We start from the raw sequence: 24,749 nt of genomic DNA, 5'->3' as shown, positions 1-24,749 counted from the left end.
TGGTAGTCAGTATTGAAGTCAAAATTTAAACATATTTCAAAAGTCTGTACGTCTTTGCTTTTCAAGCAGTTTACTATCTAGTCGGAGAAAAAAATAAGCAGGAAAACTCCACAAACCTTTCTCACGTACAGAGTAGGGTTTCATAAACACGGAGTGGAGGCCCTCACTAAAACTGCAGGGGTACCTGACTCTGAAGGGCTGAGTGGAGGGGCCACAGGGCGGGCATCTATGTTGATCTCGGTAAGAAAGATTTGGATGGATGGAAATGTGAGAAGAATAGAGAGGAGGGAGGACTAGGTTCTAGATGATGGCAACCCTGCAGACTCTTAAATGCAGGTCTGAACCACAAGGCTGAGTTTGGTGGAGATGGTTGCTTGGTGTCTCCCCTCTGACTCTTTCCCTTCTCCTTCTCCATGGTAAATTATTCTTCCAGTTCTCCCTGTGTTCACCATTATAGCTGTTTTCTGCTGCAGTCTTTTTCTGGAAAGCTCCCCACTTCCTATCTCCTGCCCATTCCTCCCAATCAGTTCAGCTCTTGTGTGTGCTGGACAGAAATCCCTCTTGGCACCCTGGGCAACATAGCAAGACCCCCAACTCTACATTTTTTTTTTTAAATTAGCCAGCATGATAATGCACACCTGTAGTCTTATCTACTCTGGAGGCTGAGGTGGGAGGATCGCTTGAGCCCAGAAGTTAAAGGCTGCAGTGAGCTATGACGGCACCACTGCATTCTAGCCTGGGTGATGGAGCAAGACCCTGTCTCAAAACAAACCAACAAATAAAAAAGAAATTACTTCTGGGATCCAGAAATAAGGGAAAATATATTTCAGGGGGAGGAACAGCAAAAAGCATGGAGGTGCAATGCATGATGTATGTGAGGAAGAGTGCCTGAATACCATGAAAGGGTAGGCTGGGAAGAGGGGTTTACCCATTCATTCAGCAAATGTTTGAGTATACACCAGGTACTGCTCTAGGCACTGGGGACAGAGTAGTGAAATAAAAATGACATTTCTACCTTACAAGGCTTACATTCTAATAAGAGGAGATAAGCCATAAGCAAATAAATGTTTAAATACATACGTATATACACCTATGGAAAAAATGTCAGATGGTATAAAAGCAAAGAGGAAAAATGTTAAAAGGGTTAAAGAAGCAAGAGAGTTGGGGTGCGAGCTGCTCATTCAAACAGAAGGACCAGGAAAGTCCTTTTTGTTAAGATAATATGTCAACAGGGATCTGAAAGAAGTGAGTCAGAGTCTTCTGAATCTTCAGGTGGGAAGTGTTCCAGGGTGAGGGAGCAGGAGATGCAAGGGTCTGGATGGGGGGTTATGTTTGGCAGGTTTAAGGAATAGTATGTCTACCATGGAGTGAGTGGGGGCAACACAGTAGCAAATGCATATGTGGTGGGGAGGTTAGCCAGGCCAGAACAGGTAGGCCTTGTTAGCATTGCAAGGATTTTAATTTTATTCCAAGAGGATGCAAAGCCTGTGGAGAAATTTGAGTGAAAGAAAAGGAATGAGAGATAGATGGGGCCTAATCCTTGCGAAGCTGCAGTGCTGTCCCAAACAGTTTGAATCTGATTCTCCTATGTTCCCAGAATTTTCATTTCTGAATCATTTAAATTGAGCAGGAAATCTATTCTAATGAATAAATATGTTTTGTTTTGTTTTGTTTTTGAACACAGAGAGGCCTCCGCTTAGAACAGATGTAATGAAGTCATAGTTTGTTTTGACAGAAAGAGGCTACGGAAGGTTACACTTCCTCCACTCTGCCTTTGGTTGTCAAGGAGATACCCCTGGAAACCTCTTCTTTTGTAGCTAAATGTCACTGTATAGCACTTAGATTTTTCATGTTCTCCTTTTATTATGTTATTGTAAAGTTCGCTGTGTAATTTTGCTCAGGAGTTAACAATTTCATCACTGATGAGTCCATTCATTGCAAAGTACCTTTTCTGGCATTCCAATTGTCTTTCTCCATCCAGAGGCTGGCTTCCGGGAGGGGCATGCACCTGAAAACTCATCAAACCTGTCTTTAGAAAGGTCCTGAGGGTCAGACAGGCTGAAAAAGGCAGATTAATTCTGAGAAGCTGATGGCAAAATGTGAACTGATGGGTCAAACTACAGAAAGACACAAGGTGCTGGATTGCTTTTCGTGGAGAGCATTATCTCAGCTGCTGACCAATCAGGGTGGATGTTGCTATATTCATTTTACAGAGGGGAAAACTGAGATGCGGTGGTAGGAGACTTGCTCATGTAGTTACCGTAGCCCTGGAACAAGCATCTTCTAGTTTTTAGTGTGCTTTCCACAACACTGTGTTTTTTCAAAGATATAAGCTGGAGATGATAGGTTAATTCATTCATTCATTCAACATGCCTTTTTACTGAGTGCCTTCTGTGGGCTGGGCACTGTTCAAGTCACTGGGAATTCTGAGGCAAGAGAGACGAGCTCCTCATCCTGTTCACACTCCTCCTGTGCCCAAGTAGACGTTACTTTTGACTGTCAGCTGGATAGAGATATAGAATTTATTATAGATCAAGGTTGGCCCTTTAGATGAAAATCTGCTATCCCCGGCTTAGGCATACATGGTTCAGAGATCAAAAAAGCTAAATCTGAATCAGTTCTCTCTGAAAGGAAGTTGAGGTTTTTCAATGAGCTCCAGACTAAAAGACCCAGGAAGACCGATATACATGTTAAGTTGGCCGTGGATATTGTTGGCCAGGGATCAGCCTCTTTCCAAAGTGTTGTTTCACAACTGATTAAACAATTCTGATGAGTGAAATGTGTTTCTCCCAGGTTTTGAAATCATGTGCTTTAAATTATTACATCTCTATGCTGTTGTGTGCAATTAAGAGTAAACAGTGCATCCTGCTATCACCTTTTTTCAGCACAAGGGAGGAAACAGCTTGATTGCTTGCCCACAGCAGCAATACTCCCTTCTTTTGATGGGAGATCTTTAGGGTTTCCATCTGCTAGCAATGTGCATTAATAAACATTTTTAACTGAGGAGAGGATGATGGAGTTTTTATATCTAAATGTCTTTCTGAAAGTTCTGTCGGTAACCGCCACATTTAAAGAGAGTTATACTATTTGTACTCCTGTCTGCACATCTTAATTATTCAAGTCTTCCAGGGCTTACCTAAATAGACAAAGAGGAAATTAGTGAGATGTATTATAATGTTTAGACAGATAAAATGAAAATATGTCAGATACAAATAGCTCACACTGCGTTATCTTATTTTGTCCACAGCCTTTGCTTTTTTGTTAGGAATGTCTGGATATATGTGTTATCAAGAAAGGCTTGTCTCCTCTCTGCTGTGCTGTTTCTTGAGTGGTCCCTTTAGTCATTTAATACAGGACTATAGGCACTCATTATTCTGGCTTTGGGGCATGTCTGACTTTTGTCGATTGGGGGAACTTGGGAAACTGATCTGCAGGAAGATGGCAGTTGATTTGCATAAGACCCCCAGGCATTTTGAGACAAGGGACCGATATTCCAAACTGGTCCTGAGTCTGGTTAGGTAAAACTTCTGAGAAAGGTTGAAGGGCTCCGTTTAAAACCAGGGCAAGGAAGGCCTATGAGGTTCCTAAAATAAAAATCAACCTCAAGGTAGGGATATCTAGGCTGATGACATGGAATCAAAACCTAAAAATGTGTGAGGTAGGACCGGTTCCGACAGAGTACATCATTCATATCACTATCCCTTCTGGACACAGTGAAAATAATGAAGGGAAGAATTTCTGAGAATGAGAGTATCATCTGAAAGACTTGCAACCTCAGAGTCCAGGTGAAGAGGTGAGCAGGCAGAACTAGTCCCCTACAATGACACCAGGCAAAAGACATGCAGCCCTGGATCCACTGAACCACTTCTCTTTCAGCTTGGTGTTGAGGGACAGGTCTGAATATTGTTGCCTTGTGTAAGCTCCAGGGAGATGGTTGGACTCGTTAGAGTTGAAGATAACCCAAGATGCCACTTTTGCTAATAGGGCATGAGGATATTTGAGTACTCAAGTAAAAAATAAAAGAGATATGGCCACATCTGTGCTCTGAATTCATACAACAGTACCTACTGGTTACAATGTGTGTGCACGTATGTGTGTGCGTGTGTGTGTGTAAGAAAAGGGTTCAGCTGCAATTTTACACCTCATTGGGCACCAAATATCTGCCTCATAGACTCATCACCCCCTCGGATTGTAGCCCCTTAGTGATCGAGATAAGGGCCACCGTCCTTCTTCCTCTTAGTGAGCCTTCTCTGATTGCCTTATTTAAAATTGACATTTACGCTTCCCCTCCCCTGATTGATTTCTCTCCATAGCCCTTATTTCCCTCTTTATTGTTCACTGTCTGTTTCTCTACCAGGATCCAAAAGGGATTTTCATCTGTCTCTTTTTCACTACTGCATTCACAAGTCATATGAAAACACATTGAACAGTTCTATTGCACAGGTGCTACAGATGCAGGCAGTAGCACTGGGGCAGGCTTCCTGAGAGCCCCTGCTGAACCAGGCACGCTGCCTTTGGTTGCTAGATTGTGGGAAGTCCAGAGTTCTGGGGCAAAGGTTGGGGCAGACGTGAAGTAAGGGGTGAGGATGTGGAGTTTCTTAACAACCAGTGATGTTGTACTTGTGAGTCCTGGCGGAATCCCCAGTGCTTAGAATGCTACTCCCACATGGTAAGTGCTCAGTAACTATTGGTTGCATGAAGTAACTCCCATTTTGTGGATGAGGAGTCTGAGTCACAGAGAAATTAGGTAATGTGTGCAAAGACACAGCTAGTAGGTGACACAGCCAAGCATGAGTCCACTCCCTGCACCAGTCTGGCTCCAGAGCCTGCCCTCTGAACCATTAGGCTCTGTGGTTGCAAGACAGTCCAGATGAAAAGAAAGAGGAGGAAGCTGATATTCCTGTACCAGACATATCATTCTTATCAAATTCTTAAGGACTTTTAAGGGTTCTTAAAATTTTTCTAGGACAAGGTGGAGGTCTACACAAATGAACTAAAATACCTTTCTGAAAAATTGGAAATGAAATTGATCAAGTCAAGATTTTCACTTGCCTCTTCCTCTCATGTGGGTAGCTACTAGAGAATCCAGCTGTATGACATAGTACCAGGCAACATTGAAAAAATTACTTCTTATAGACAAAACAATAACTATATGATACCAAATGTGGCAGGCAGAATCATGGCCTTCCAAAGATGTCCTTGCCCCAGTGACCAGAAGCTATGAATGTGTCACCTTACGTAGGAAAAGGGAATTTGCCAGTGTTATTAAGTTAGAAAACTTGAGATGGGGGATTAACCTGGATTCTCTGGGTGGGTCCAATCTAATTATAATTATAAGTGTCCTCCAAAGTTGCTGGCTCTGAAGATGGAGGAAGGGCCAGGAGTCATGGAATGCTGGTGACCTCTAGAAGCTGGAAAAAGCCAGGAGATGAATTCTGCCCTGGAGCTTCCAGCAAGGAAAGCAGCCCTGCCTACACCTTGGTGCTAGCCCAGAAGACTTGGGCCAGACGTCTCACCTGCAGAACTGTGTTTAAGCTGCTAAGTTTGTGGTAATGTCACAGCCGCAATAGAAAATGAACACACCACACCAAGGAAAGGTAAAGTGAAAAATTCAGTCAAGTCATCAAAGTGTTAAAAGAATTTAAAAAGACAAAACTGTTGTTTTTCATTGAATTCATTCAAAATAATTGTATTCGTATAGTACATGGATATAGTTAAACATTTTTAAGTGACATGTTTATTGATATCAAATAAATCTTCCCAGTCTTTTAAAAGAATGTATGATTTTCTTAAGTATTATATAAGGAAAATAAAGAGGCACATACTGCTATCTCAGTTAATGAATCTGTATTCCTTTATTAAACCACTCAGGGTGTCATTTATAGGAAGCAGACTTCGTATAAGTAGGAGAAGATCATTGCCAGATTTTGAGCTCCCAGAGCTCCTTCACTCTTGTGGCTCCGCCAGCAAATCTAATCAGCCCCCAATGCTGTTATTTCTTCCATCACAATGATCCTTGCATCTGTTCCTTCATTTTCCTGCCACTAATTCAGGCTTCATCATTTTCCACCTGGATAGATAAAACAGGAATCTAATTGACCACTTTGGCTGTTGCTTGTCCCCCTCTGATCTGTTCTGCACACACCCTCTAGACTCACCTCTGTCAAAGCCCGTCTCCATCATGCTGCTCTCCTGGGAGAAAACACTCACGCCTCTTGTCACTGGGCATAGGAGAGGTTCTTAGCCATCAGTAGGACCTGACTAGTGATGAGGGGGCTGCACATGACTTACGTGCATTCAGTAATAATGGTTAAGGTTTGAAGATTATTTATTTTTTTAAAACAAATTGAGGCAGATTTATTTATATAATTTCACAAATACTTATTATTTATTAGGTACCTGGCACTATTCTAGGTACTGGGGACACAAGGGCAAATGAGAGAGACAAGAGCACATTCCAGTGTGGGAGAGAGATCATGCTCAATGAAATAAACAGGAAATATCTGGGGAGTGTTAAATGTTATCCAAAAACGTCAGACCAGGCGAAGTGGTAGAATGATGGGGCAGCTACTTTGGACTGGGTGATCAGAGAGACTTGTGGGAGGAGGTGACATTTGATCTGGTCTCTGTGAAGATCCGCAGGAAGAGCATGCCAGGAAGATAGAAGAACAAATGCAGAGTCTCCGGCAGCTGTGATCTTGGCATATTCAAGGAACAGAGAGGAGACTGTGGCTGGAGGGAGGAGTGCATAAGCATCCAGGAAAGCAGCTGTTGGATCTCACAGGTCTCAGAAACAGAATACTGCATCTTGATTTCCCTTTTGAGATGGTAGAAAGCTCCTAGAGCTTTAAATCAGGGAATTGACATATACAACATTTGTCTCTAAGAGCTCACTTTGGCTTCTGCAAGGTGATTGGATTATTGAGGAGGCCAGCTAGGAGGCCATTGCTGTGATCTAGGCAAGTGACTGCAGTGGCTTGGGCTATATGACAGTGATGGTGGCAAGAAGTGTACAGACAGGTCCAGAACATATTTCAGCTTTATGATCATCGAGACTTGCTGATGGATTAGATATGCAGGATAAGGCAAAGATAGTGACTTCTGGATGTTTGGCTTGATCCACTGGTGATTGTTGATACTATTTATTAAGATGAGAAGACTCAAAATTATCACTGTGAACATCTAGTGTTATAATGTGCTTTCTTGGTTTATGAGGCATCCAAGGCAATTTGCCCTTGCATGAAATGGCACAAGACCACTATGCTTTATAAGACTTGTTTCTATTTTTTAATAATTTGATAGTGCTTGCCTTTTTGACAGGACTCCTGCCACTAGAAGTTTCTCATTTCTCTCTATATCTGTCCTAGGCTAGGAAACCAGATACAAATGCTCATTGAAATTGTATGTAAAATACCAGTAAACAGGAGCTGAATGAAGAGATGAAAAATTACTTTTGAGTAAAAGATGTGTGTTTTGTTTCATGGGCTTTATGACAAAGATCGCTCAGAAACCCTTTTTGTTTACTTGCTCTATGAGAGAGACTACTGAATAAATGACCTCTGCATACATGAGGAGTTATTGTGCCTTTTCTGTGCTTATGAGTTGCCTGTCTGCCTTTCCCAGAGTTCTCTACCAACAGCTGAGCCATCTTGATCTCTACGTTAGCAAGTTTAGCCCAATTGCATCATGTCATACTTGATGCTAGTTAAAACTTGATTACGTGTCCCAGTTTCAGTTGCTGTGTTTCTACCCTGCTATTATCACTTGGTCTCCCACAGGTACCTTGTTTCTGTGTCTGTATCTTGGCCTTGTTGTCCTGAGTGGCTGCCTGGATAACCCAATCTATATAGAATGATAACTCTTATTTTCCTTTTTTAATCCTTAATCATGTGGAGACAGGCATTTTATTCCTGAACCAAAGCCTGGAAACTCCACTACTATTATCAATACTGCTAGTACTACTAGTAATAGGATTACTAGCTAGCATTGGCTGAGCATTTATGTGCCACGCATTGAGATAAACACACAACACACATGGCCACACTTGATTCAGCTATCCAGTGAGATAGACTTCTTTATGCAACCTTTAAAAATGATGAAACTGAAGCAAAGAGAGGATAGGTACCTTTTCTTAGATCACAAAGCTAGTTAGTGGGTGATGGAGTGAGGATGAGAACCCAGGGCGACTGAAAAGTTTCTTCTTTTCATCATGATCCTATAACTGCCTCTATAGACTGATGCCCACACTTGAGGCCCGTGACTTGCTCAGTGATTTCCTTTCTATGCCTGCCTGCCTCTAAGTTGATGTCCCTCTGTGGTGGACCCAGATCCATGCCCCTTTACTGTCACACCCTCATTTCATTAGCTATGCTACATGGCCAGGAGGCTATGCTGAGGGGACAATTAGTATTTTTAATTTGCTCCAAACTTTATAAATAGTAAGACAGTAGTTAATAATTGAAGAGTGCACTGGTTAGCCAGTCTCTAAAGTAGGTGCCATTGTTCTTATTTTAGAAATAAGATAACAGAAGAGAGCTCGTAATTTGCTCAAGATCACGTAGCTAATTTAGGATGGGTCCTGGATTTCAACCAATGTCTGGTTGATTTCAGTGTATCCTCTTAATTAATTTCTGGGAACTCTTTCCCAAATGGCTCTAGCTTGGGGCTAACAGGCTACCTATTTTACATGCAGCATTCTGTTATTTTACTTCCTATAAATAAAGGTCTCTCTATGAGTTTTATGGTAATAGAAATTTTTAAATGCATTTTTATGCTCTTGTCCAATCACTTGGAACAGTAAAATTGATAAATTGTTTGTATTCCTCTCATTTTGGAACACAGTTCGCCTTTTTCTTATTTTGTAGTTGTGCTTGTGAATGCTTGTTTTGTCTGATCCATGCCTTGAAATATTTTGTAAATCTGAATATATTACTATCTTAGGGAAAGGGAGCTTTATCTTAATAAAATTGAGTAGTGCAATTTCTATGATAAAATTGCTTGATTATACGGAAAGAAACACAATATATCATAAGTTATGCATCATTGAACAACTTAACCACACAAATGCTCAAAACCGAGAGAAAAAATTATAAAGGCCAATTGAGTGGAAAACCGGAAAGGATTTAATTTTCCTGAAAGTGTTTTTTTGGAAACTCATTAGTCTCTTTAAATGCTCTGTCAAAAAATGTTTCTTGGTAATATAATTGAGACATGCTCTATATTTTATCTCCTACGAAGGATTCAGAAAATAAGATTTGCCAATTGAAGGCTCTGAGAAGTCCTACTCCTTCAGTAAAGATATCTGATCTCTAATTAATTTTTTGTGTTGGCCATCTGTTGTTATTGCCTGCTCAGTATGTGTTCTCTTTTCTGGGAATAGCACCATAATTTCGTCCTGGGAAACTGTGCATCTTGATTTGATGCAGTGCGAAGTGGGTGTTAATCAGGGGAACTTGCCATGCCCTGGCCAAAGTATGCGCATGTGACCCAAGATGGACCAATCAAATGCTTCCTCTCTGGAATTTGTATCTTGAATGGAACAATGCAGTGATTCAATGTGGTTGAAATTCATTTATCCTGGTGATGGTGCTCTGCTTCCTGGATCTTTGGAGCTACTCTTCTTCTTGGGCTTTTAACATTCTGGTTTTCCAGCCTTCCTTTGTGTAATTGCACAGGCTGCGCACTGCTTAAGGGCACCATGTCTAAAAAGAAAGAAAACATTCATGCTGTAGATCTATATTAACTCCTGTGAGAATGGGGGTTGGGAGGGGCAGTGGATAATGGAGAGTCTGGGATTTCTGGCTGCATCTGGAAGTAGTAGAGGAGAGTTCCTGATGAAGTTAGGCTGCACCAGCATTCAGGAATATACATTCACTTTGGAGACCTACACACACACTTGTTGATGCCCATGTACTCACAACCTGGTTTTCTTCCTGTGCAACCCCAATAATTCCATGAGGTTGTTTCTGTCATCCTTCCACTGCTCTTAGATACTCTCAGAAACCTATCTAGACACAGTCCCTTTGCCTAGGGAATAGGACTGGGGGCATTGAGTGTGCCTCTGCCAACAGTGTGTATGTTCCAGTATAGGACATGGACAAGCAGCCAGGAATGTGGGCACAAGTGTGTATAGCAAGACCCCATCTCTACAGAGCACCTGTAGCTCTGCCTGTCAGGGCCCTTGCAGTCTTTCTTTGTATGGCCTGGAAAACCAAGGGTGTGTGTCCAGGCAAGAGGCTTTAGTTTTACTTTCTTATGAGTGGGACACATATATTTGGGTTGCCAATTTTAAAGATACATTCGATTTATGAAATAACAGCCATCATTCTCTTGCTCCTCCCTTTATCCATTAACTTATTTTCCCTCCCCTTCTCTTCATTTGCAGGTAAGGTAGCTACCTGCCTGGTGTCTACTTTTCCCGGGTGGCCCGAGTATGGTGCTTGGTTGTGCAATAATATACTAATGGAACCATCTTTCATTTGAGGGAGGAGCATCCTTTTAAATTTGTGCTAGTGGCAGTCTTGTCTCTGAGCTGCCTTGTATCCTTCCAATATGCTTCAGCTGGTTAGAGTCAGGTTAGGTTGCACTTTCCCAAGGCTTAGGTAATACATTCCTGTCATCTTTTAATACTCCTCAAGTTCCTCAAAACATTTGGAAACCCTGATCCAGTGAAAATAGCACAGGACTAGGGAGGAAGAAACCTAATTTTATTGATGAGAAACCCAAAGCCCTTTAAAGTGAATTTCAGGCAGGGCTTTCAGTAATGCAGAGTGGAGAAGATAACAAATCCTCTTTCCCAAAAACAACTGGAGAAAACTGTCCAAACCAACCGTTTTAGTCTTCTGGAAATGGACAGAGGTCAATAACAAATTGGGAAACATTCATTCATGGAACCCTGCTGAACTTTGGGTAAGAACAATTGGAGTCTGTGATATTCTTGCTTGGCGATGTCTCATAACCATAGATCTGTTGTCACAATAGTGTTGCCAGGGTAGATCTGCTTGTGCCAGAAGGCACTGACTTGATTTAGAGTGAAGGGCACCGTCAGTAAAATCAGAAAATTAGAAACACACAAGAAGAGCCTACAGCTTTGCTAGCCTCGGATTGTGGCCAGAAATTCAACAGGAAGACCTTGGGAATTAAATCAGCTCTCCACACATCACTGGTTGACTGAGAGGATATGCACGCACGAGAAGTCCATGTGGGGCCTAATGGAAAGTAAAAGCTGGGGCCAACCTGATACCCACCTGAAACTTGTATGCACAAAGTTTGACCCACGCTCAGGTCTATCAACATTAGCTAGAAGTCTTACTGGCTGAAGGCATTTGAGCATTTTCTGACCAATTACTGGCTACTAAGCTATGCAGACACAGGAGCAACTTCTAGAAAACTAGACTAAAAGTAAAAGTAAGGATTAAAAAATGCTTCCAGTGCTTTGGGAGGCTGAGGCAGTAGGATTGCTTGAGGCGAGGAGTTCCAGACCGACCTGGGCAACATAGCAAGATCTATCTCTACAAAAATAAAATAAAACAATTATCTGGGCATAATGTCATTCATCTGTGGTCCTAGCTATCTGGTAGGCTTTTTTTTTTTTTTTTTTAAAGATAGAATTTCACTCTTGTCACCCAGGCTGGAGTGCAATGGCATGATCTTGGCTCACTACAACCTCTGCCTCCTGGGTTCAAGCGATTCTCCTGCCTCAGTCTCCTAAGTAGCTGGGATTACAGGCACATGCCACCATGCCTGGCTAATTTTTGTATTTTTTAGTGGAGACAGGGTTTCGCCATGTTGGCCAGGCTGTTCTTGAACTCCTGACCTCAGGTGATCCACCCGCCTCAGGCTCCTAAAGTGCGCGATAACAGGCATGAGCCACCGTGCCCGGCCCCACCAGCTACTTGGGAGGCTAAAGTGGGAGGATAGCTTGAGCCCAGGAGTTCAAGGCTGCAGTGAGCTATGATCATGCTACTGCACTCCAGCCTGGATGGCAGAGTGAGACCCTATCTCTAAAAAACAACAACAAAAAAGCTAAGCAGAGACAACTATGACTGCATACTGCAGAGAAGACAGATTCTACAGATTACGTACAGGTAATTTACTAAATAAACAAAAACAAAAAATCAACAGTAAGAGTTGAGAGAAATAAACCAGAAAACAAAGTTACTACAATATATTTTGATAATTTTTGATTAATGTCCAGTTGAAAAAATAATTGTGAGATGTGCAAATACCAGAAAGTGCGGCCCTTACTTAGGAAAAACACAGCCAATATGCATAATCTCTAAGTGAACCCAAATGATAGATTCAGCAGATGAAGACTTCAAAACAGCTATTGTAAACATGTCCGAGGAATTAAAGGAAACTACCTGTAAAGGATTTAAGGAAATTGTGATGAAAATGATTTAAAAAATGGGGAATCTCAATAAATACCTGAACAGATACTATAAAACTGGAAATCTAGAGTTATAAAACACAGTAATGTAACCAAAAAATTTACTAGATGGGATAAATAGTGAATTTGGTATCATGGAATAAGGAATCCGGTAACTTGAAGACAGATAGAAATTATCCCATCTGGAAAACATAGAGAAGAAATATTGAAGAAAAATGTCTCTCAAAGATCTGTGGGGCAACATTAACTGTCAATATGCATGTAATGAAAATCCCAGAGGTCAAGGAGAGAGAAGGAAGCCAGTAAAATTATTTGAAGACATAATGGCTGACAAATTTGCAAATTTGATAAAAAAAAAAAATTAATCTGGCCAGCCGCGGTGGCTCACGCCTGTAATCCCAGCATTTTGGGAGGTGGAGGTGGAGGTGGAGGTGGGTGGATCACGAGGTCAGGAGATCGAGACCATCCTGGCTAACACGGTGAAATCCTGTCTCTACTAAAAATACAAAAAATTAGCCAGGCGTGGTGGCGGGCACCTGTAGTCCCAGCTACTCAGGAGGCTGAGGCAGGAGAATGGCATGAACCCAGGAGGCAGAGCTTGCAGTGAGCTGAGATTGTGCCACCGCACTCTAACCTGGGTGATGGAGCGAGACTCTGTCTCAAAAAAAAAAAAAAAAAAAAAAAAACCAAAAAAAATAAAATAAAAAAACCCAACATTAATCTACAGATTCAAGAAATGCAACCATCACCAAGTAGGGTGAATACAAAGAGGTTCACACTTAGATACATCAAAGAGAAACTGTTGAAAACCGAAGAAAACCTTGAAAACAAGAAAAATGACTTATGTACAGGGAAACAATTATATGGTTAACTAACTGACTTCTCAAAAACAATGGAGTCAGAAGGTCATGCAATACATATTCAAAGTGCTGAAATAAGAAAAAGGTCAACCAAAAATCTATATTCATCAAAGCTATCTTGGAGAAATAAAGGTGAAATAAAGACATTCCCAAATAAAGACGGAGAATTTGATGCTAGCAGACTTGCCTTGCAAGAAGTATTAAGGAAGTCCTTCAGGCTAAAAGGTAATGATACCAGACAGTAACTGGAATCCACAGAAAGAAATGAAGGACATTAGAAATGGCAAATATAAATGACAGTGTAAACATGTAATTTTTAAATAAAAATTTGCTTAGAAGACATAGATTGTTCAAAGCAATGATTGTGATACTGTATGGCTGGGTTTATAAACTATGTAAGATGCCATATAGATGACAATAATAGCACAAAGGAAGAACACGGAAATAGAGCTATATTGGAGCAAAGTTGGCTATGTTTTAACAGGATTAAGTCACTGTTAACCTGAAATAAATTGTAATAAAATGGATATTGTAATCTCTAGAGCAGCCACTAAGAAAATATCTAAAAATATATACTTCACAGGTGAGTTGATTTGCACAGGGTCACTACACCAAGCTAGTGCAAGTAAGACACTTCATCTACCTGCCTCAATTTCTCCATATGTTATTTCAGGACATTAATACCAGCCACACATCCTCACTGTTAGGCTCTGTCCTCCCATACTAGATTTTTCTTAAATTTTTGAAGTAAGCACCCAGCATGCTGCAGACTGCTTGGCCTCTGGCCAAAGTTTAAAAAATCTGACATGGCTGGTCAGTGAACTCTCAGTTCTTTCCTTCTCCAAGCAGGACATTGGCTTGGCTGTGTCTGCTGAAGTTGAAGGGCTCATCAGTGATATCAGGGAAGTTAGGTTTCTCTGGAGACAATGTGAGTATTCCGGGTTTTCCGTCCTCTTTCAGAGCAATGAAACCAGTAGAGACCTTCCATTATACTTCAATCAGCTGATTGTAGCAACTTGAATTTCCTGTGGGTTCTAGTTACTCATGAAATGAATTTTAGTACTATCCCATCTACCCCGTACACATACACACTGTCCCCTGTCCTCACAGACTTCACCCTCTACCTCCAAACCTTACTCTCTGTAATCCAACATATCAAAATATGTTCCTCAGTGTCTTAGACTTCTCCACTAGCAAGATACTACTTGGGGTTTATTACTCTGTTTAGACTAAGAGTCTGATGCCAGAGGTCAAGGCTTCTGGACTAGCTTACTTCTCACTCATTATTATCTAGAATATAGGCAAGTGTTTCTGAGACTAATATGTATATCAGTCACCTGGGGAACTTGTTAACTAAGGATCCTGATTCAGTAGGTATAGGGAAAAGCCTGACATTCTGCATTTCTAACATGGTCTCAGGAGATGGGGATGCTCTGGTGGACCATACTTTGTGTAGCTAGTTTCTAGACTAGAGCATAGCTATGTTCTAACATGCTTTTTTGGAGCTAATATTAACACAGCATTATTTTGAGGGCACGAAAGATAAGAATGGTAAAGAGGATTCTAAACTATAAAAAACAAAACATTTAAGTAGAGTTCTGGACTTCAAAATATAAAGTTTTAAAAAACCTTTAATATTAATTCGTTTTGTTCTGTTGTGTCTGTGAGTTTTACTATAACCATATTTACTCCTGTCTCTCTTTCAGCAGAATTAAATATTACACAGATTCATCTTGAAGCCCTTCCAAAGGAGTGTGTTGATTGAGATAACAAAAATAACATATTTATCCATCCAACCATCTGTGCAGCCATCTGTTTAACCATCCATTTCTCCATCTCTCCATTCATCTACATTTCTAGGGTCCACTATGTTACAACTATGCTGTGAAGGATGTAGGTGTTAATGAGACAGTTCTTGCCCCCAAGGAATTTCATCTCTTATAGAAATGACACAATTCTTGGGATATATTCTCAAGAACAGTATTAATGTAAGGCCCTAAATGTCGTCAGAGTGCTAGTTAAGTACTTGGCTGTAAACTTGAGTCCATAAGATCATTCAGCAATACAAACAGTACCATCAATAAGGTAAACAAAATAGAATTTTATTTCCCGGATAATGAACTTACTCCTGTCTATTTTAATACAGGGTCAACTTGATTTTTTTTTTTAAAATTGGAAGTGTAGCTTCTTCACTTTCAGCAAGACATATTCTTTTCTTTAGTGCAGGCAAAAATAAAGAGAGTATGCAGAGGTGTCTTAAGGAGGTAGGTACTACCAGCGTAGAGGCTAGTGTTGATTTATTTGGGTCAGGAAGCTCTTTAGAGATGGCAAAAACTCTGAGGTGTTTCCAGAGTACAGAGTAGAGTCAGAACATTTTAAAGTTCATGTCACTCATTTTCTTACGGAGAGGTTAAGTCAAATAATCTGTTGAAAGTACGTTCAGGATTTCTGCTCCCAGTCTGTTCCTCCCAGAAAAATCTGTGTAGTTTAGTAGCGTTTCTACTAGTATTTTTTTTGAAGACTAGTCAAGTGCAGTAGTGAGAAGGGGGTTGACTAGTATTTTCATTAAGGCCAATTAATCCTAAAAACTCACACCACAGCAAGGATATGGAATCAACCTGTATGCGTCAATGGATAAACAGATAAAGAAAATGTGGTATATATTCACAATGGAATACTGTTTGGCCACAAAAAAGAATGAAATCTTGTCAGTTGAAGCAACATGGATGGAAGTGGAGACCACTGTGTTAGTGAAATAAGCCAGAAACAGAAAGACTAATATCACATGTTCTCACTCATACGCGGGAGCTAAAAAAGTGGATCTCGTGGAGGTAGAGAGTAGAATGATAGTTAAAAGAGGCTGTAAAGAGTGTGGATATGTGTGGGGGCATAAAGAGAGGTTGGTTAATGGGTGAAAACATACAGTTAGGTAGAAGGAATAAGTTCTAATGTTTGATAGCAGAGTAGGGTGACTATAGTTAGCAATAATTCAAAATAGCTGGAAGCGAGGACTTGAAATGTTTCTAACACATAGATAAGATAAATGCTCAAGATGATGGAGATGCTAAACACTCTGATCATTACACATGCTGTGCAATGTAAATAAAATATCACATGTAAATAAAATATCACATGTACCTCATGATATGGTTTGGCTGTGTCCCCACCCAAATCTCATATTGAACTGTAGTTTTTATAATCCCCGGATGTCATGAAAGGGACCCAGTGCGAGGTAATTAAATCTTGGGGGCGGTTACCTCCATGCTGTTCTCATGACAGTGAGTGAGTTCTCACAAGATCTGATGGTTTTATGAGGGGCTTTTCCTCCACTTCGCTCTGCACTTCTCCTTGCTGCCACTGTATAAAGAAGTATGTGTTTGCTTCCCCTTCCACCATGATTGTAAGTTTCCTGAGGCCTCCCAAGCCCTATGGAACTGTGAGTCAATTAAACCTCTTTCGTTTATAAATTACCCAGTCTTGGGTATGTCTTTATTAGCAGCATGAGAATGGACTAACATACCCCATAAATATGTAAAAATGTGTATTAATAAAAAAAGAAAAGTTAATACACATTTGATGATATTGATCAACACCTTCTGACTTATCAATACTGCTCCCACAGGTCAGCTTCCCCATCACCATTCCTTCCTTTTCCTTCACACACACACACTTTCACCTGTTACAGGCTTGTACAAATTGGAAAGTCTTAGCTCTGCAAGTAACTTCAAAGGGACAGACAAAACTGTAAATAAATATACACTTCATCAAAACACCCATGATGGGGCAGAAGAAGAGACTAACACATACTGAAGGATATTCAATAGTTCTTACCTCTCTGCTCTGCCTGGTCAGCCCCTTCTCATGTACCCTGTGACTTCTTTCCATGCTCAACCCCCTTCTCTCAACTCCTTGTTTGTTCCCACCATGGGGAGAGAAGTTAGTTTGAGTGGTCAGAGTTTGGGACTGTTGATTGAGCCATGTGGACTAGTGAGCAAGGTTACTGTACCTTAAAATGCATAGACTGCGTTTTCCCTCCTCGTTCTCAGAGGTGGATGAATTAGCAGATTCTAGATGACTCTGTTGTCTTACCTTCTCTTCAACTGCCTATACCAATTCTTCCTGCCTATCCCAGCCAAAGCAGTAAGATGTTCAGATGGACATTTGGGGTCAAAGGGCCCATTGTAAACTTTACCAGGCATTGCATTTGGTGTTAAGCTGCATAAAACTAGTAATAAGTGGTATTTTGATTTTTATTTATTATTCCTTTCATGGACAGCTCCCCCAGGAACTCCAGTGGAAGGGAAGATAAGCAGAACAGGATTTGGGCATTCCTGGGTCTCTGGCCATGAAAATGATTCATATCCTATTCTAACCTTGCTAATGCTGGGGGTAGAAAATAGAATAGTGTATCAGTTAGGGTTCAGTGCAGGAAAGAGAGCCACTTTAGATATTTTATGCAAGATGTGATTTAATGCAGGAAATTAGCTGCTAGTAAAAGTCATTGGAAAGGTGGGAGGAGAAAAATCCTTACTCCAAGAATAACACAGCAACTCCTAACCCCTGTGGAAGTTACCATCTCTGAAGCTACCCCAGGAAATTTTGAGTAGAAGTAGAAGAACTCACCACCCCATAGTCAAGACCTGCATTGCACAATCTGAATGACACCTTCAAGGATCAGAAAGCCAGATTAAGAAACTACAATCCCCACTGCCTCTATTGCAACTACTTTCTACACAATGAAGCTGGATAATAGACACTGCAACCTTGCTATAGAAATAGCTCCTGTCTCCAAGATAATGTTGGCCAGAAGAAAACCAGTCTAAAAGGGGCAGGGAAAAGGCCTCTACCTCATTTCTGCCTTCCGTATTTTGCACAAGTGCATCTATTTGGTGGGACAAAATTTGTATCTACACCCTAGGTGCAAAAACGTCTGGAAATGGAGCTTTTAAACTTTCCAGATTCTGCGGTGCGAACAGGCAATCTGAAGGAGAGAAAAAAAGGAAGCAAATGCAGGATAACGTGGATATGTTATTTTATACTTAAAAATATGTGCTTTATTTGTTTCATGTTCAAGAACAACCTAGAACATAATCAAAAGTATCAAGAATGTGATAAATATCAGATGATGGTTGTAAGTAATATAAATCTTCTAAAGCAGCCTGAAATCAAAAAGGAGTACTTACGAGAAGGGCATGGAAATATCTCCTGGAATAATGAGAAAATTTAGAAGGAGACAAGGGCAGCTAGCTGGGTTCTTAATGGTCTTCCGATTCTTGTTTCAGGCTGCTGTGAGGTTCTGCCATTCATCTTGTCCTCTTCCTGGGACTGAGTGGATACTTGTGCCATAAAAAAAGATCAAGAATACGGAAAAAATGACTCCTTAGCTCTTCCTATCCCTGAGATTCCTCGACTTCGTAATCTATCAATTGCACAATTCTCCAATGTTTAATAATTTTGAGCCTCAAGAAAGACATACACTTTGTAACTTCAAAAATCATGCTTACATAAAGCTCAATGTTTTAAAACCAGCCAAACAAAAAATAATATAGCAGAAGTCTGGGATGGGTGAGGAGGACAGTCAGATGGTCAGTTGAAAATATAATAATTCAGGACCAGAGAGATAGGCCTGGGAGCAGTTGGCACAGATGTGGTTGTTGGGGCCCACTGGGGCTTAAGGGAGTATTAGACCATATTTCTCTCTCTCTCTCTGAGTTAAGGACCAAGACAGAAATAAATACAAACACCAATAGATGGAGATCAGTATATCTGTTTCAGTAGTAACAAGGCTGGGTTAGATCTGTTGCCACTGTGGGGTTTCCTAAAGCTCTCTTCTGATTTAAAATTACTAAAGTTATTCCTGTTATTCCTCAGACCTACAGTTCAGTGTAGTGTATGGAGAAGAGCAGAATTTGTGATTTCCACAGGCAGGCTGGTACAAAAAGAGAGAGGACAGGCCACATGGGAACCATGGACTTTAACATTTCAACCTCTCCCCTATAAGGGACTATGTAAAAATAGGAGTCAGATAAATTACTTCTCCCATGGGAGAAAGGAGGGGTTCATTCAGTAGGGTTCTTTCAATACTATTCTTTCTTGGGAATGGAAGTTCTTTATCCTGAAACATGAAGACAGGAGCATAACATTTCCTGTAATAGAACTGTAATCATTGATGTGAATATCTAGGAAACCAAGAATAGAAGAGGACAAAATAAAGAGTCTGGAGAAGTCTCCAAAATACACTAATACAAAACATTGACAGAACAAATGTGGTCAACGAAGCAGGTGGAGAACCAGAAAGGAAAACAAAAACAAACAAACAAAAAACAATGCTCAAGAAATGAAGGGAAGAAAGAATTGAAGGAATGGAGGGAGTAGATGGTGGAAAGTGTGAGTTTCTATGGAAAACAGATGGTAAAGGATTAAGAAGTTTATGAGTTTAAAATCTTTAAATTTTAAAAAGAGCTGTATTGATGTATACTTGACATATAATACACTGCACATGTTAATAGCACAAGTTTTAGCCTTGAGCAGGAGTAGGGACAATTCTTCCTCTGACATAGAAATGGAGGAAATGAGGGCTAGTTCTATAAACAAGTAAGCTGAAAGTCAAGAGGAGCAATATTAGAAGACTTGAGACTTGATGGTTTCTTTCCTAGTAAAAAGGTTGAATCATCAGATTGAAACAAGAAGCATAAGTGTGGGAGTAGAGGGGCTAAGGATATGTGGTAGAGATTTTTAGAAGCTTAACCCAAATACGTTATCTTCTTCATCCCTTGTGAAAGCCTGGATTTTGTTTAGGTTGGCAACAAGCATGGTTAAAAGACTGCATTTCCCAGCTTTTCTTACAAGAAAATGTCATGTGATTAAGGTACATGTCATGTGATTAAGCCAGTGAGATGTCAACAGAAGTGTTGTATGGGACTTACAAAAAGGCTTCTTAAGTGGAGATAACTCAGCTTTCAGTGCTTGCTCTGTTATTATTTCACCTTCTTCCTGTCTAGAATGTGAAAATGATGACTGGTGCACTGGCAGCCATTTTGGATCATGAGATCATCTTGAGGATAGAAGCCATCTGCTGAGAATGACAGAGCAAAAATATACTGGGTTCTGATGATTTTGTGGTATCTGCATAGCACACTTGGATTGTCAGCCTCTGAATTTCTTTCAACCTGTTTGAGAAATAAACTTTTAGCATATCTGGACCACTGTTATTTGGGTTTCAGTGAAATGTACTCAAATACAATCCTAGCTGAACTAGGACCATGTTAAAGTTATGGTGAGTGGAAAAGGGAACTTACTAGGGTCCAGTGAAGGGATTCATGAGCTGAGGCTTCAGCTGACAAAGTAATGAATCTGCAAGGTATGTGCTTTTCTTTACTCTTGGCAGTCAGGGATCAGAGGCAGAGGCACAGGCTTGCTGGATTCCCGAAGGGTTCAGAGCCATTCAGGCAGATGGAGCAGAATGACGGTTGAGAGAGGAACTGCGGAAACAGTTGTCAGTGGGTTTGAAGAATTTGATCTTGGGATCCAGGTTGGACAAGAAAGAAAGTGAAGCCAGATGAGGAGTGAGGTCCTGAGAATACTGAATCCTTGAAGAAGGTTTTGGGACGTTTTATGGTCTACAGGTAAAATTTCATGACATTGTGATGAGGCTGGAGATTTCGAAGTCTAATATTTTTGTGGTGAAATCAAGACAATGGTAATGCTGAGGCCTGGGTGTGGCCATGGGGGTCAGGAGATGGCTGCAGTGGAATGGAGATGAAGCTATTGGCATAAAGGAGGGCCAGAAGATGCGGCCTTGTCTGAATGGAGGATGACCGTTCATACAAATGACCCAGTGGGATACCAATTTGACATCTGTTAAGTTAACTGACACCAAGAGGAACAACAGCTTCAGCTCTAATCTCAAAGCAGGCAGGTCTCATGGAAAGATTTTGGGAAGAAGCTCAAAATAGACTGATGGGTGATTTAAACAGGGCAGCTAGAGGGCATGGTAAGCGGAAGGCATTAACCACCCCCTCAACAAAAATCCAATGACTGAATCTCCAATTAAGCAAACGGAGCCGAAGGATGTCTAGCCAAACATCCCTAAGGTGGACAGCGACTTTGCGAAAGGCACCGGCAAATTACATTTGACATTTTCTGTTCAGCCATTTTCTGAAACACAAACAATATTTCAATTAGTGTCACAAAGAAAGGTTCATTCCTGTTAAAATAAGTGATTCTTCTATAGCTTTCAGGGATATGATGCTGAAGAAGAAAAGTACAGACCTGGAACAGTAATGCTGTGTGTGTTTTTGGAGAAATCATCATTGGTTTTGTATTGATTTGTGCAAAAGAAAGTGTAATTTAATGAAATACATAATGTTCTCAGCCAGGATAACACATCAGCCTGGAAATGGGGAAAAAATAGCTAGTAGATTAAATTCTACAGATGATGGCTAAATAAGTGAGCTGCGCTTCTAGAGTGGTGGCCATTAACCTTTCTATGATGAGGACAACATGTCTCAGTGTAACATGGGGATAACAGTGAGTTCTATAATCAGACTATCTGACTTTGAATCCCTGCCCTTTTGGATATTAACTAGGGGTCCCTGGACAAGTTATCTAATCTCTACATGTCTCAGTTTCCTTATCTATAGAAGAAGAAGAAGAAGTCACCTTAGTGAATTGTAGAGAGTAAGTGCTCAGCTACACATCACCTATATCTATATATCTGTATCTATCTAAACATTTTATAGATTCTAAGATGAGAATAGTTGTATATTAGGATCTCTAGGCTGAGAAAATATGTATAATATCTACTTCTGGTTAGATGTAAAAATAGGAGCCTTCTACACCCACGGTAACTCCAGGATCAAACAAAGATCATAGGTATGAACAGGACTACCAAAGAGTAGATGTAAGGAAGCCTTGATGAACTGACTTCCACAGAGAAGCATTCTTCATCAGCAAGCAGGGAGCTGGCAGCGGTTTCCAGGTGGCAAACTCTGGATCTGGGTATGAGTGGGAAGAAAGAAAGTTTACAAAGATCAAAAGACTTTGCTGGGGAGAAGAGACACCCATCAAGCTACTGGTAATGGTGGGGCAAGTATGACACTGGACTCTGAAAGTGCCCTGAATGATCAGCCGGATGCTTCTCCTCAACCCCTACCTGAATTGCTATTAATATGGCACTGGCAGAACTGAAAACCAGAAGGAATTCATGGATTATTTCCATGGTTCCTGGAACCAAGAGACTGCAGTCATTGAATCCAAGGATGAAACTGAAACCCAGCCACCCTGGCTCAAATGCTAATAAAAGCAAAGAAGTTAGGTAGCTGCTGCTGCAGCTACAGCACAACTAGGGACTGGGCTAAGATAAGCTCAATCTTAATAAAGCTGAGGCCTATCCCAGTGAAACGTGATGCTTAGTGAATACTGAATGCTCACTTCCTCACCTTAGCTACCAGACATAGGAAAGAGCTTGCACGCAATAGAAAAAAAATCAAATCTTACAATCTCCACTATATTTTTATATACAATAAAAAATAAGACATATGGAGAAAAAAACCAAAATGGTCAGTAGCAGACCCATAGATGATCCATATATTAGAACTAGCAGAGAAGAATTTCAAACAACTTTTATGAATATGTTTAAAGAACTATAGGAAAAAGAAGGAAAGAATGGGTGAACAGATGGGTAGTCTCAGCAGAAAGTGGACACTATGAAGGAAAGCCAAATGAAAATTCTAGAACTAGAGATACACTCTTTGAGAGAAAAAATAAATTGGATTTGTTTAACAGCAGAATGGAAACTGCAAAAGAAAGGATCGGTGAACTTAAGGCAAGTAAGTAGAAATTATTCAAAATGAATAATGGCCAAAACTTTTTCCAACTTTTATTATGGAAAACATTAATCATCAAATCCACAAATGTCACCCCATGCAGGATAAATACAGAGAAAGTCATACCTACGTGCACCATAGTCAGATTGTTAAAATATAAGCATAAAGAGAAAATTCCAGATGAATTCAAGAACATTCCAGGGAACAATAAGAATGATAGCAGACTTATTAAAAATGATGCCTACCAGGATGACATATTTAAAGCACTACAAATACAATAAAGTAAGGAAAACAGTCAAAAGATTGGAAAAGAAAAAATAAAACTGTATTCACAAATGACATGATTGTGTACATAGAATATACAAAGGAATCTACAAAAAGCTCTCACTATCGAATCTATTAAGTGAATTCAGCAAGGTAGCAGAATACAAGGTTAATACGTAAAATTAAATGAATCTCACACAATTAGAAATAAAATATGCCATTTGTAATATAAATATATTTATAATAATACTAAATATTAAAAGAAACATGTATAAGACTAAATACTAAATCCTAAATAATACTAAATATTAAAAGAAACATGTGCAAGACCTGTATGATAGAAACTATAAAACATTACTGAGGGAAACTAAAGAAGACCTAAATAAATGGCAGTAAAATAGTAGATGGGAAATCAAAGAGGGAGATTCTGGGTGAAGGAATTTTCCAATTAGAGTCAGCATCTATCCTAGGGACATTTCAGAAATTCTTCATGAATTGTGAAGTTTTCAATAGAGTGCTTCAGAGCTGGGGAACACAGACAGGGACCCTCAATGACTCATAAGACCATGAATTCTGTTACACTTCTAGCCTCAGTCCCATATTCTCATTTCAGAGTAAAGACTAGAACTAATGGATTTTGAATTTATAAGCCCTTGAGAGTGGATGATCCATCCATTCATCCAACCAACTATCCAACATGTACTTCCTGTTTCCTTTGGAGTCATTTGAAGAAGGGAGCTGAAAAGAGCTTAGCTTATGTCTACCCCAGCGTCATCACTGGCCATGACTTCTAGTAGTGTAAAACTTAAGGTTTCTTGAAGGGCTGTGACCAAAAATTTGTCTCTCCTGCTCTATGCCATTTCTGAAAGCTGACACTGTACCACTGAGATTTGACTCTGTTGAGTCAAGGTATTATTCCCTGCTAGTAAATAAGTTTTCCTATCATGATTAATATACTGATTTTACATTCATAACTAAGGTCTACTTATATAATTTTGCAGTATACTGACAGCACTGATCTTCACAGGAAAACTCAGCATATTAGGAATACTTGTTTTAATATTTAAATCTATTTAAAACTAAATATTATTTTTGAATAGTTAATAACTTCCTATGGTTCATAATTTGGAAGTTCAGAATGATACATAGTAAAAATTCTCTCTCATTATTGTAGACCACGCACACTGTAGCCTTTCTCGGGGATTAGCAATGTGTTATTGGTTTTTTGTGTTTACCTCCAAACATATTCTATGCATTTAACAGTACATAGATGTTCCTTCTTTCTTTTTTCCTTCCTTCCTTCCTTTCCTTCCTTCCTTCCTTCCTTCCTTCCTTCCTTCCTTCCTTCCTTCCTTCCTTCCTTCCTTCCTCTCTTGCTTGCTTGCTTTCTCTTTCTTTCTTTTTTCTTTT

Source organism: Nomascus leucogenys, chromosome 12 (assembly GCF_006542625.1).
Source record: "Nomascus leucogenys isolate Asia chromosome 12, Asia_NLE_v1, whole genome shotgun sequence".
Classification (NCBI taxonomy): domain Eukaryota; kingdom Metazoa; phylum Chordata; class Mammalia; order Primates; family Hylobatidae; genus Nomascus; species Nomascus leucogenys.
The sequence above is the reverse complement of the archived record's forward strand: the minus strand, read 5'-3'. Positions refer to the sequence as shown.